This window comes from Amborella trichopoda, chromosome 6, assembly GCF_054954075.1.
Source record: "Amborella trichopoda isolate Santa Cruz 75 chromosome 6, AtrichopodaSantaCruz75HAP2 v2.0, whole genome shotgun sequence".
Taxonomy (NCBI): Eukaryota; Viridiplantae; Streptophyta; class Magnoliopsida; order Amborellales; family Amborellaceae; genus Amborella; species Amborella trichopoda.
The window spans coordinates 7,708,277-7,719,806 of record NC_142341.1 but is presented as its reverse complement, the minus strand read 5'-3'; the positions used below and the strand labels follow the sequence as shown (position 1 = coordinate 7,719,806).

Genomic DNA, 11,530 nt, shown 5'->3' with positions numbered 1-11,530 from the left:
GCCTTTCTTCTAGCAGAGATGGAAGATATGAATGTCTCCCATGAACTAAGAAGAGAATTCATTATATGATAGATTCATTGGGCTTCATGACTATATCTTCCAAATCTCTTACTAGCGCATAAAACACTTGCACATGATCTGCAAACTTGGTACCTTCTACTATTTTTAAATCATTGTACCTTCCCATAACCATAGTTTGCTTCATGAGAGAGGATTCATCATACTCTCTTTCAAGTTTATCAAAAATCTCACTTGCAATATACATTGACTCGTACTCAGAAGCATACGAGTCAGTCATGGCACATAAAATAATGTGTTTGCATCTCAAGTTCCTCCTCTTCCAGTTGGCGTACTCATCTTTGATTATTTGAGATGAGTCGTCAGTTGGATGATGAGATCGGTCCTCAAAGAGTACCTCATGCAAGTTTTCTTCATAGAGCATAAATTTGATTTTTCTTTTCCATGAAGCAAAGTTGGTCCCATCAAACCTTTCGATTTTCAGGATTTCAGAGATGAAGGTACTAGCAGCCATTATTTTATATTCTCAAAAAAAAATAAGAAAAGACTCCTAATGCCAATCAAGTAAAACTAGCTCTGATACTAATGAAAGAAAGACCTATGTAATCTTTTATCGAGGAAATGCAATTAAATTGATATGATGGGAAGTGGATCTATATGGTTCAGGAATTCAATCAACGATTACGGGATACTCCACCTTCAATTGTGGACTACAGACCACACTTGTTTATCGAACCGACCCAGTATTTTTCATGACCCACAGTTCAAACAGGGGCTCATTAGTGGGTCACCAAAGTCTGGTCGATGAGTCACGAAGTCGCAATCCTAGTTTGTGGATTACAGGTCTTCCCCTAGGGACAAGTCAAGGTCACCACGACCTGATGCGACCACAGCTCTATGACGCATAGGGGTATCTCTTGCACGTGCTTATGCTTCACCCAAAAGTGGATATCTAGCTTTTCTGAACGATCTATCTATATGCATACCGTGTGATGGAACATGGATGAGGTTTTGGCTACCATCTATGTAAGCCTACCATCACACACACAATCTCTCGGCTCACTCATCTAGGCATAAGCTCCGACATCATCTAGGGCTAACGCAAAAACCCTTATCGATTTATTTTTTATGCCCAGGTACTTTGGGTTCTTCAACCGACTGGCTTAGATCGTCAAGCACAGTCCATTATCCTCAAATATCATTTGCTTAGTATGGTCTTCGAGGGACCACACTCCCACTGAATTTATGTTCTACTATAGTAAATATTTTTCATTACACACTTATAAGGCCTTTAAAGGCCACATAAACCCAACACACCTTTGGCGGGAGGATGGGTCTAACTGACCTAGAACCAGACTCGACTAATGAAACTATGAAGTCGATACTTATCTATTTGGACCCAACTAGTTTAGGAGAGGATCCAAATCCCCAAACTAGGGCTAGCAACAGACTGGGTGCCCTAGCCCTGCCCGTTCCTAAAAACTATGTCAAGAAACTATAAAGTCGTACTTATGTGCTTAGACCTAACTAGTTCCAAGAGAGGAACCCAGACCATAGACCCAATGAGTCGGGTCACTAAACCCGGCTTGATCAGGGCTGTCCTTGAAAAGTTATTTCTGAAAACGGGCAGGGGCCTAAAATCCCCACTTATCTACCAATAAAAAAAAAACAACCTGCTCAATAGTAGAACGTGAAAGCTCCATTATGAGCTCATTAGTTTTAACTTTGAGTGAGAGTTCTTTGAAAAACGTATGATATTTTGCAGTTTGTAAGGGCAATTTTCAAACTTAGAGAAAATGTTAAAGGTTTCATCACACATTGCGTTGAACAAGTTTCTCCATGGAACAATGGAGTTTCTATAAGGCTTGAGCCGAAAAAAAGGTGATGCCCCACCTCAAAACTTCGTTCAAAACATACTTCGAGCATGAGAAATCTCTATCATGGGTCTAAAATCAATTTTCACTACTGATTGTGAAATTTGTAGCTCAAAAAATGGAGGGATCTTGCAGATCTATGAACATTTATTTTTAGGATAATATGAAAAGCCTAAATAGTGTGTTACAATATATACTATTTTTAAGGCTTAATATCCTAATTTTTTCACAACCAAATGATCAAGGCCAAGATTATCGATTTTGAAGGTTTTCCGACAAAAATTGGAATTTTAAATAAGTTTTGAGATTAAGCTTTACTTATTTTGATAGGGTTGCAGCCCTATCATAACATTTTCCCTATCAAAATCAGTGAAATTTGAGAGTTTATCCTTGTTTTTTGAATCATCTATTAGACATGTACGGAAATTTGTGGGCACAAAAAAAAACTCCACATTTACAAAATAAAATGTATAAAGTTTGGCTAATCCCGATAAGCCATTTTTCTAATTTCTATCTAGTTTTTCAATTTATTGTAATGTTAGAGGCATTTGGTTTTTTTTTTTTTATTCCTCTATCATATCATATAAAAGATATTTGGATTTGAAGTTGAAATCGAAGAAATTCAAGCTATGAATCATGTCCCCCCTCCCCCCCAAATTTTCATGCCCGATCTGCCAATTTAGTAATTTCTCTTTTGTTTTTAAAAGTTTACTTTGTAATATTGGAGGCATTTTATTCATATTACTGATCTAGAATCCACATCAAGGAAATCTAACCTATCAAATTAGGGAAAGTCGGGCACTTTGCTCAACTTTCTTGGTTATCAAACACAGCCTGATCAAGTCTTTCCCCTAAACATCAAATTGTTTTTCATTATGAGCATATTTTCTTTAGCAAAACAATATCAATTGCTAAATTCTATGTTCGTAGTTCAACATAAGAGATGCAATAAACGACAGGTCTGTTAGGGTGTAGCTGGGAATTCACCACAGACACCAAAGGAGAAGGAAAAAGTTTATATAAGGTTGCCACTTTAAAGTGTAGAATTAAATATACACCTCAAGGTTGTTTTAATGTTGAAAAACTTTCTAATTGATCATTTCAACATCGAGATGTATGAATATGACAAAAAAACAAAGAAAAGATTTTGAGTCCCATAAATAGTGCATCTTGCAACACATTGTCTAGAACGTCCATTTTCAAGATTTTTATATGTTTATAGATCTGCTGGATTTTAACCATTTTTGGAGTTTTAAATTTTATAATTAGATGCGAAAACAGATTTTCAGATAATCTTAAGAATTTTTTACACCAAAATTACACGTTATGATAAAATTTGGAGGTGCGCCTTAATTGGATTGTTTAAGGTTACAACCTTACAGAAACCACACCCTAATGTAAAATACCTACAAGTCAATCTCCATTAAAAAAAAAATTGGATTTAGAGCTCTTAAGAGGTTATAAATCTAAAAAAATCACAACACATTGAAATTGATTGTAAAAATCGGATTTTAGATGGCAGCCCAGACCAAATGGAGCATCTCAATAAGGAAATTGATCTTGGGGAGTAAGGATTTGGAGCTTCTTAGTCCTCACTCATTCAATACATAAAGAAAGGACATCCTGCTTCCCAGTGTCGTGAATGGCCACACCATTTCCCATAAATGAAAAAAAGTCATATAGGGTGATCCATGTGGTCTTCAAAACCCAAATGCATGAGTTTTTACCGTCCTTGGGATCGGGCAGGGCATTGGTTGTTATGGGGTAAGAGCCCTTAGTATAATGTCTTAGGTTCCATTCCTAATGTTAACATTTCAAAAAAAAAACAGATGGTTGATGGATTGGAATGTCATGAAAGGTAACAGGATAAACTCTCAAATTTCACTGATTTTTGCTAAACATATTCCTTCTTAATGTATGCATTTCTCATCTTCTCTCTCAGTGAGGACTGGTATTGACATCGTCTAGCTGAAAATAGGCTGGTATTTACCTATCAAAAAGAATCATAGTCTTGTATTGTAAAATCTGGTATTTGAATTTGACTTCACAAAATCATAAAGTGGTTACAGACTTGTGATATATCAGGTTGATGTAGATCGATTATTCTTGTCCATTATGGTGTGCAATGTAATCAGAAGCATTTTATAGATCTAGTTTGATATTCTCTCTCTTTTGGCATGTTTTAGCATCTTTTGCAAACTAGTCCCCTTGTTCCCATGACATATGCACATGCACATACTGAATTTCATCTACAACGTCATGTGCTTGCTTTACAGGTAGGTGATCAAGAAGAAAAGTTAGCAGAAGGCATCAAGCTATATGCAATACCAACAACTGCAACAACAAAGGGCACTATCCTTGGGGATCTCATCACGGTATGATTGAGAAGATATCATGATAATGGCATGTCTGGTGTATGTCATATAATGATCTGGAATTATACTTACGAATTATATTCTTTACAATTTCTTTTTATGTCGTATCCTTTTTGTGTCTAGTCACGTTATGATACTTCGTTTGTGGCTGCTAAATATATCTATACTGATGAAAATGAACAAAAAGGAAGGAACATTTCACATGTTTATGTTGAAAACAAGACTCTTGAAAAACAAGCATAATAAGTGAACATCATTCTGAAATTTGGAAAGCTAAATAATGTGTCTTATTTGTTCCTATGCACTGAACCAACAAATTAGGCCTTATGCAATAGTATGCAACCGGCAGAAGTTTCTTCAAGTACAATATCTAGCATTATCTCTGAAGTTATATTATTAAAAAAAAATTATGATGTAATTGGTTTGGAGCATTTCATGATCTCCAATACCAGATATTTGAGCATCAAAGGGCACAACCCTGCATTCCTTGAGGGTAAACCACTCCAAGCCCCCACTGTACCCTAGAACCCTTAAACCTGTCCACTCCCCCTCGTATCTCTCCCTTTTCACATTAGATTGTGAAAAATCATTATCATCACCATCATCATTCAAGCCTTATCCCAACAATCGTCATTAGATTGGGAAAAGAACAATGAAATGTTTTCACCTATCTGGATTGGTCTGAGAGCTCTTAAGCTAAGGACTCCCTGAATTCACACTTCATTTAATTCATACTTTATTTTGTATACTAGGCTATTACCTTTTTTCCTCTTGTAGCATTGCATTATATATAAAATTTGAGGCCTGATTTGCATAACTATTCCTTGTGTCCATCAACTTTTTTTTCAAGTCTCTTACTGGATGTGATCTTGCTTTTTTTGCCATCGGTATTTACAGAGTATATGTACCCTCTACTTGTGAACTGTTAAAACTGTTTTTAACTTGCTTCTTGTTATATATTTGCAGGTCTATGCTAAAGGAGGAAAGACAATAGTTTTCACACAAACTAACGAGATGCTGATGAAGTATCTTTGGCGTTAACTAGTAGCGTTACTTCTGAGGCTCTGCATGGGGATATCTCTCAGCATCAACGCGAGAGAACACTAAATGGTTTTTGACAAGGCAAATTTACTGTGCTTGTTGCCACAGATGTTGCAGCACGTGGGCTCGATATTCCCAATGTGGATTTGGTAAGATTTTAAAGATATTTCTTGGGGAAATCTTGGCATTTATGCTTCTTCTACTTCTTCCGTTTCTTTTTTCTTTTTTTTTTGAGCTAATTTGCATTTGTGTGCATTTCTTGCAACCTGATTAAATTATTTCCTCGTATTCATGAAATAATATTACCTTAGAGAAACACTACATATCGTTCAGCAATATTTGAATGTAACATATGCACATCAGAGGGAGCTAACATTGAGGAATATAGCATGATTTTGTTTTTCAACTTCATGCAGATTATCCACTACGAACTGCCAAATGATCTAGAAACCTTTGTCCACCGCTCTGGCCGTACAGGTCGTGCTGGGAAAGAAGGCACTGCTATTCTTATGTTCACTGGTAGTCAAAGGAGAACCATCAAATCTCTCGAACGCGATGTAGGGTGTAGTTTCGAATATATCAGTCCTCAAATGGAAGAGGTCTTGGAATCTTCAGCTGAACAAGTTGTTGCTACTCTTAAGGGAGTCCATCCTGAATCCATCCCGTTTTTCCTTCCAGCTGCTCAGAGAATGATCGAAGAACAGGGAACGGATGCTCTCGCAGCTGCCTTAGCTCACTTGAGTGGTTTCTCTCAACCCCCATCCTCTAGATCTCTTGTCACTCATGAAGGTAATCATTGCTGGAATATCAGATTTACTGTTTCATTATGCATTCTAGAACTCCTATCATTCATGAAGTCTTATCTAACTTCATGCGTTGAGTCTAAGGTGTGACAATGCACTTCACGTGTGCGAATCGTTGTAGCTCCTAAGGTTAGCTTGGACAAATTTTAGGAGGTGCTTGTTGAGGGAATCCTTGTTGATATCTTTCTCTCTTTGAATATCTCCCAGCACTATTTAAAAGGATAACTCATCTCTCTCTCTCTACCTCTCGCATTCACGAACCCGCAACATTTAAACTTTAATAACTACCATATTGATTTCCTCTAAAAATAAAAAATATGAATTATGGGTCAAATTAAATAAGAAATTTAGAGAGAGCCTCGCAATTTTCCAGAGGAGAATTTTTAGGATGCTCTCCTTATGTAAGATTTGGTTTACAAAATTTTACAAAGTCAGTTTATTTTTTCTTCCTAAGGAAAAGGGAAACACCCCTAACATCTAAAGTTCCTAAAAAATCTCACCTAAAGCTTTTAAAATTTGGGATTTCTCTTGGCTTTATATAAACCCATTCCCTAAGTAATACCCTAACTCTAGGACTCCTTACCTTATCTACTCTCTCATCGTAGAGTCCCCATTTATTCTTCTGACATGTGTCCATCCCTTAACTCTAGCTTAATAATGTAGTATAGATATACTTTTTAGATAAATAAATCTATGGCTGGTCAGAGATTTTCCATGTTTTGAGATGTGAAGCTTGTATGGTGAAAATGATTGATCAATTTCACATTTTCATTCCTTTGTCTAGAGAAATATATCAATTGGGTAACTTTATCATCCAAATACAATATTCACTTCGAAAATGGCTTGTCTTGGGAAGCAGGGATGGGTGACTTTGCAGTTAACACGCGAACAGGGATTCTCAAGAGGGTTTCTGTCAGCCAGATCTGTCACTGGATTTCTATCTGATATCTATCCTGCAGCTGCCGATGAAGTCAGAAAGATTCACTTGATTGCTGATGAAAGGGTATGTACTTATCATGTTAAGTATTCTTATGTTAGCTACAACTCCAATTATATCATGGTCGGCTTGATTGGCTAAATATGAACTGGAACTGTTTAGTTGGTCCGAGTGACCTGAAATTGTACGGTTCCTGCATTTACTCAAAGAGCCTCTTATGTTTTGAATTGTCCTGCTTAGGTTCAAGGAGCTGTTTTTTATTTGCCTGAGAAGATAGCCAAAGAGTTATCTACAAAGCAGACTCCACCTGGTAATACCATTTCCAAGATTACGAAGGTTAGTATATGATGTGCAGCATATTTTTTAAGTTGCCATTTACCCATTCTACCCATGATATAACCTTTACTTGCAGCTTCGTTTCTGCTGCGTGCACTTCATTGCTATTTCCCTTATTAGCTAATTCTTTTTATACATGAACAATAACCTTTTCAGACATTGTTCAATTTCTTGCCTTTTCTTCTTTGAATAGTTGCCACAATCTTTTTTTTCTTTACCTTCACGGTTGCCACCATTGCAAGATGACGGGCCATCAGGAGACAACTATGGGCGGTTTTCAAGCAGGGATCGAGGGGGCCGAGGTGGTTCGAGAGATCGAGGATGTTTCAGGGGTTCACGAAACTGGGGCCGCGCAGACTCTGATGATGAATATCAATTCAGGCGAGGTGGGAGGAATTTCAGAGGTGGGAGTAACCAGTCTCGGAACTCTTGGAGAAGTAATGACGATGATGATTGGCTCGTTGGCAATAGGAGGTCAAACCGATCATCCTCTTTTGGGAGTAGGGACAGGTACTCTGTGACTTCCCCTCTATACACACACACACGCACAATTAAAACCAAATACTATTCCTCAACCTTTTCTACTTGATGAATATTGTCTCATTTGGTTGTTACAATGTTGTTACCACCCAAACAGATGTCCTTTTCACTTCTGATTGGGTAGGAAAAGTATCCCCCACTTTTGTCTATTCAAAATTCTACAACTGTTGAATTCTATCAAATCTTGGGATGCTGGGCTGATTTTTTAATAACGCGATTGAATCCCTACCCACATCTCATGGTTGGATTCTGATCTTATGGCTGTGGGATTTGCCTTTCAAATCGGTAGGCACTTTTCGTGCCTGATCATATGGCAATACATGTTCTTACTTCTCACTTATTTTGGTATCATAGTCAGATTGTCATTCTCAAAACGATATCCCTTTAAATTATTCTCCAATAGATCTTTTTTAGTCAGAAAATTACTTTTTTCAAGGTAAAAATCTCCAGACCTACCTATGGTTTCTCTTGTTTCCAAATATGTCACAGATTGCCTCATAGCATTTTGCTCAACATATCATGTGCGGATTCGTTAAAATAAATTAAGCCTCAGAAAATTCGACACTTACCCTCAATCTCATCAACTTTCTCCCTACGCATCACTCTTTGAATCTTATTTTTGCAGCTTTTAGTTGTTTTTATTATTCACCAGGAAAATTACGACTTATTTGGTGACATCACTGATCAAAAGCTCTTGACTTCTCTAATAAATCTCTGCAAGTGTATTTGTAAACTTATAATTTAATTTCCATTGCCTTTCTCAAGAAAAAACTGGTGCACTTTGAATTTTCATGACACATCTCTTCTCTTGGCATTAATAAGCAGTTGAGGTTTTAATTCATTCGAATCAACGTTTCAGATTTAAAGAGAACATTTTGCTTATAGAAAATCTGTATGTACGCATACTAGAGTTACACATATGTCAACATGGTGTCTGAGATTAAGTTTGGATATGTTGCAGAAGCTTTGGTGGTGCATGCTTCGTCTGTGGCAGAACTGGGCACAGGGCGGCAGACTGCCCAAGTAAGCAAGATTTCTAAATGGATCACCTCTTCAACTGTTCACAGCCTTCTCTGTCTGATTTGTGATATATTTTCTGATCATAGTTGGTTAGAAAAGCTTCAAAGATCTGAAGAGTTTTTTCACTCACTCTTGTCCACTTGAGATAAGAGAATTCTATGGTGCCATTCTCCAATGACAGTTACAGGGTTTTGTTGTTGTTGTGCTAGAGAAATTTACGGTATGTAAAGCAAGTGTTCTTATCGAATTTTGACATATCTATATCAAGATATGGAATGTGCACGCGTGTCCATGCGTGTGGCATTTTAAAGCAATCTGTTTTGCAAGTAGTTTCAAGTGTTCCCTTTATGGATTTGGATTCAATGCTTGAATGAAGCGCTTGCAGCATATACAATCTCTCTGCAGTGGGCCATCCTGTTTGGAAGAAAATCAACGTTTTGTAGTCGTCTATGCTTAAGAATGATACTTTCTGCTATGAATGCTATATTAGAATTTGAAGTTTGTTTTCATATATCTCTGGACTTATATATATATATATATATATATATATATATATATATAAGAAAAAGTTTATATAAGGATGCAACTTTATAATGTAGAACTATGGATTCATCTCAAAATTCCATCGGAAAAGGTAGTTTTAATGTTGAAAAACCCTTTGATTGATCATCTCAACACCGAGATGTATGACCATGAAAAATAAAAAGATTTTAAGAAATATAAATAGTGCATTTTACAACATATTATCTACACCATTCATTTTCAAGATTTTCATATGTTTATAGATCTACTTGATTTTAATCATTTTTTAAATTTAAAATTTTATAATTAGATATAAAAATAGATTTTGAGATAATCCTAAGAACATTTTACATCAAAATTATATATCATGATAAAATTTGAGGGTGCATCTTACCTCTACAGCTACGGATGCATCCGTGTGCCAACTGTACCCATATATATATTATTACCTCAATTCAAATTCAGTATATTTCTGTTCCGACTTACTTTTAGCTTAAATTGCGTTTGAGCTTATGATCGCCTTATGCCATAATTCGGTCTGTTCATGAGTTTATTCAAGCAACTGGTCAAACCAAGCCAAGCTCAATGTTACGTTCCCTTGATCAAGACAATATAAACCTCCCTAATTCAAGCTCGATGTTTGGGCATGATTCTTTGATCGTGCCTTAGAACAACAACTTGATTTGATCAAGGTTGACATTTCGTTTTGATTAATCAAAGACTGAATAATCACCATCATCATCATTATTCAAGGCTCATCTCAATTATTTAAATCCGAGACCGAATCGAGGACAATAATTTTAATGACCACTAGATTGGGGAATTTGGATGACAGCATCGGTTTTGTTGCAATTTTGATCTTAAGGCTTCCACATTTGTTTCTCTCTTTTAATTTTTTAGGCCCCAGTTTTCCACTTGAATTTACAATGAATTCTGAAAAGGTTCTTGCAAAGGATCGGGTTCCTTTTGAAGTTAGCTCAAACGCTGGAAACTCAAGGGGTTCAAATTGAAGCTCAAGAATCGTAATTTCCCCTTGAAAGTAGGGTAGGTTTTGTAGTTCGAAACTCAAGGGGTTCAAATTGAAGCTCAAGAATCGTAATTTGCCCTTTAAAGTAGGGTAGTTTTTGTAGTTCTTTCATTTGCATAATTTGATCACCAAATCATAAGGTGATAAAGAAGTTGTTATCAACATCAAAGCTTTTTTTCAACTATTTTAGGGTTGGATCGGTGATGAATAGAAATAGTGATGTTCATTGTCAAAAAAAGAAAAAAATAGGTATGTAAAATTCATTAATGGAATTGTACCCAAGGACCTGTTACCTTTCATGACATTCCAATCCATCAACCATCTGTTTTTTTTTTGAAATGTTAACATTAGGAATGGAACCTAAGACATTATACTAAGGGCTCTTACCCCATAACAACCAATGCCCTGCCCGATCCCAAGGACGGTAAAAACTCATGCATTTGGGTTTTGAAGACCACATGGATCACCCTATATGACTTTTTTTCATTTATGGGAAATGGTGTGGCCATTGACAACACTGGGAAGCAGGATGTCCTTTCTTTATGTATTGAATGAGTGAGGACTAAGAAGCTCCAAATCCTTACTCCCCAAGATCAATTTCCTTATTGAGATGCTCCATTTGGTCTGGGCTGCCATCTAAAATCCGATTTTTACTGTCAATTTCAATGTGTTGTGATTTTTTTAGATTTATAACCTCTTAAGAGCTCTAAATCCATTTTTTTTTTTAATGGAGATTTACTTGTAGGTATTTTACATTAGGGTGTGGTTTCTGTAAGGTTGTAACCTTAAACAATCCAATTAAGGCGCACCTCCAAATTTTATCATAACATGTAATTTTGGTGTAAAAAATTCTTAAGATTATCTAAAAATCTGTTTTCGCATCTAATTATAAAATTTAAAACTCCAAAAATGGTTAAAATCCAGCAGATCTATAAACATATGAAAATCTTGAAAATGGACGTTCTAGATAATGTGTTGCAAGATGCACTATTTATGGGACTCAAAATCTTTTCTTTGTTTTTTTGTCATATTCATAC

At 36.2% G+C, this 11,530-nt stretch overlaps 1 non-coding gene across 1 annotated transcript; it reads left to right on the top strand.

Moving 5' to 3' along the window:
* Window positions 1-1,017: 1,017 nt before the first annotated feature.
* LOC18425566 (DEAD-box ATP-dependent RNA helicase 3B, chloroplastic) lies at window positions 1,018-9,258 on the top strand. The gene is made up of 8 exons (XR_016057913.1): window positions 1,018-1,044; window positions 4,169-4,267; window positions 5,234-5,457; window positions 5,725-6,094; window positions 6,966-7,114; window positions 7,289-7,383; window positions 7,610-7,894; window positions 8,886-9,258. It is a non-coding gene; the product is annotated as a DEAD-box ATP-dependent RNA helicase 3B, chloroplastic (transcript).
* The last annotated feature ends 2,272 nt before the right edge of the window (window positions 9,259-11,530 follow it).